Source organism: Mandrillus leucophaeus, unplaced genomic scaffold (genome assembly GCF_000951045.1).
Source record: "Mandrillus leucophaeus isolate KB7577 unplaced genomic scaffold, Mleu.le_1.0 Scaffold282, whole genome shotgun sequence".
Lineage (NCBI taxonomy): Eukaryota > Metazoa > Chordata > Mammalia > Primates > Cercopithecidae > Mandrillus > Mandrillus leucophaeus.
The window spans coordinates 2638615-2642119 of NW_012102943.1; the positions used below are offsets into that span (position 1 = coordinate 2638615).

The 3505-nt window shown below is 42.7% G+C and overlaps 1 pseudogene; it reads left to right on the forward strand.

Annotated features, from left to right (window-relative positions):
- Window positions 1–616: 616 nt before the first annotated feature.
- LOC105543465 lies at window positions 617–1196 on the forward strand (annotated as a pseudogene).
- Window positions 1197–3505: the final 2309 nt, after the last annotated feature.

Genomic DNA, 3505 nt, shown 5'->3' on the forward strand with positions numbered 1-3505 from the left:
GGCAAAACCCCGTCTCTGCCCATTTCTACTAAAAATACAATAATTAGCCGGGCATGGTGGCAGGCATCTGTAATCCCAGCTACTTGGGAGGCAGAGGCAGGAGAATTGCTTGAACCCAGGAGACAGAGGTTGCAGTGAGCCAAGATCATGCCATTGCACTCCAGCCTGGGAGACAGAGTGAGACTGTCTCAAAAAAAAAAAAAATCATTGGGTAATAAACATATGGAACTTACCAATCCTTAGAATCTAGAAGCTATATGAATCAAAAGAATACATATATTCAAAAAATGACATTAATTGAAATACATTTACGGTTAATGAGGCCATAAAAAGTAAGAAATATATGCAGAATGTCTCAAATGTGTTTGAAGTTGCTAACTGTGGAAGCTAAAGCAACTCCTCCTGGATGAGAGGCTAAAGCAACTCCATGTTAGGCCAGGTGCAGTGGCACATGCCTGTGGTCGCATCTACTCAGGAGGTTAAGGCAGAGGCTTGCCTGAGCCTGGGAGATTAAGGTTGCAGTGAGCCATGATTATACCACTGCACTCCAGCAAGGGCAACAGAGCGAGACCCTGTCCCAAATAAATAAATAAATAAATAAATAAAGCAGCTCTTTCCCTAAGTGACCTGAGGTAATCTGTGAAAATGGTTCGCTATTCACTTGACCCGGAGAACTCCACGAAATCATGCAAATCAAGAGGTTCCAACCTTCATGTTCACTTTAAGAACACTCGTGAAACTGCCCAGGCCATCAAGGGTATATATATACGAAAAGCCACGAAGTATCTGAAAGATGTCACTTTACAGAAACAGTGCGTACCATTCCGACGATACAATGGTGGAGTTGGCAGGTGTGCCCAGGTCAAGCAGTGGGGCCGGACACAAGGTCGGTGGCCCAAAAAGAGTGCTGAATTTTTGCTGCACATGCTTAAAAACACAGAGAGTAATGCTGAACATAAGGGTTTAGATGCAGATTCTCTGGTCACTGAGCATATCCAAGTGAACAAAGCACCTAAGATGTGCCGCCGGACCTACAGAGCTCATGGTCAGATTAACCTATACATGAGCTCTCCCTGCCACATTGAGATGATCCTTACTGAAAAGGAACAGATTGTTCTGAAACGAGAAGAGGAGGTTTTTGTTTCCAGAAGAAAAAGATATCCCAGAAGAAACAAAAACTTATGGCATGGGAGTAAATTCAGCATTAAAATAAATGTAATTAAAAGAATAAATAAATAAATAAACAAACAAAGAAAGCAACTCCATCTTGGAAACTAAACCACCATTTTGGTTTAACTGCAGTTCCAGGAAGTCCTTGAAAATTCCCAGTTTATCTATTGTTCCTTGTGTAACAGCAGATATTTACTGTAAATCCTACTCTTAGGTCAAACAACTTTGATGTTATCCACTTCAATGGTCCTACAGCTCATATCTGAACCACTCCTTTCCCTGTGGTATATAAGCCCCAGGTCTAGTGGGTAATGGCATGGGGATCTACCATCTTGGCTTCTGTTCCTTGAACTCAATTGCTTCTGTTCATAATTCCCTATTAAATGTTTCTTTCTAAAATATTGTATTTGTCAGCTTCTTTCTTCAGCATCCCAACTTCCTCAGACTTTGGGGTACTTTTGCACAGACGTGCCTACCGCAAAACACTGTCATAGATACAGCAATCCACCTTCACAAAACTCCATGGACAATGCAGAGGGGGAGAACAGGGACTGATTAAAGAAAGGGACAGAAATGGCATCACTATCCAAGACTGAAAAACAGGCTGAATGCATTATCGCTCTGACCCAACTGCATATTTCTAATGTCTTCATGTTTTCAGTCACTCCATGACTTCCCTTATGCTGATTATGCACAGGACTATGTAAGACTTAACACCTGACACTGGTGGCTCACACCTGTAATCCCAGCATTTTGGGAGGCTGAGGCAGGCGGATAATCTGAGGTCAAGAATTTGAGACCAGCCTGGCCAACATGGAGAAACCCTATCTCTACTAAAAATACAAAATTACGGCCAGGTACAGTGGCTCGTGACTGTAATCCCAGCACTTTGGGAGGCTGAGGGGGGTGGATCACCTGAGGTCAGAGGTTTGAAACCAGCCTGGTCAACATGGTGAAACTCCATGTCTACTAAAAATACAAAATCAGCTGGGTGTGGTGGTACACGCCTGTAATCCCAGCTACTTGGGAGGCTGAGGCAGGAGAATTGCTTGAACCTGGGAGGCAGGGGTTGCAGGGAGGCAAAATCGCGCCATTACACTCCGGGCTGGACAACAAGAGCGAGACTCCATCTCAAAAAAAAAAAAAAAGAAAGAAAGAAATACAAAAATTAGCTGGGCATGGTGGAACGTGCCTGTAATCCCAGCTACTCAAGAGGTTGAGGCAGGAGAATCACTCGTACCCAGGAGGCAGAGGTTGCAGTGAGCTGAGATTGTGCCACTGCACTCCAGCCTGGGCGACAGAGTGAGACTCCATCTCAAAAAAATAAATAAATAAATAAAATAAACAACACTTGGGACACGGACGTTTCTAAGGCATTCCATTTTTTTACTTACTTACACTAAACAGTTCTAGAGATTGGCAGGCTACCCTTCTGTTTTTAGCATCCATCCAGACTTCTTGTGCTTGTCTCTATCATTTCACTTGAAGCATGTTCTGGCTACCAGTGACCGTTCCTTGAGTAAACACTGTGGCTTAAAAAAACCAGTTTTTGTTTTTATTATTTAAAAACACTTTTGTAGAGATGGGGTCTATGTTGCTCAGGCTGATTTTGAACTCCTGGCCTCACAAGATCCTCCTATCTCAGCCTCCCAAAGTGCAGGGATTATAGGCATGAGTCACCACACCCAGCCAAGAAAAAAGAAAGTTAATAAAATTCATCTCGAACTCCCTACGAACACAGAAGTAATCCCTGGGACATGATTGTCCAAATTTGTGTTCTACTCTTTCCCTTTTCTCTTTCTTTTGGTAGTAGTTGTGGTTCTAGTCCTGTCATTGCCACTAAGATATCTATGATTTTGGGCAAGTCACTTTGTCTTACTGGGGCACAAATGACATGTGTGAAAGTACTCTAAATTGCAGGCTGGGTACAGTGGTTCATGCCTATAATCCTAGCAGTTTGGGAGGATGATGCATGAGGATCACTTGAGTCCAGCGGTTCAAGACCAGCCTGGGCAACAAGGCAAGACACTATTTCTACAAAAAGTTAAAAAAAAAAAAAAAAAAAAAAAGACATTAGCCAGGCATGGTGGTGCCTGCCTATAGTCCTAGCTACTGGGGAAGCTTGAGGCAGGGGGATTGCTTGAGCCCACGAGGTCCAGACTACAGTGAGCTATGGTGGTGCCATTGTACTTCAGCCTGGGTGACAGAGTAAGACTTTGACTCATAAGTAAATTGCAAAGCATTAAAAAAATACAATTATTATTATTGAACTTGGTGATCTCTATATTTCCCTCAAGGTCTACAATTTTTATTCTACACTTTTGATATTTTTAGT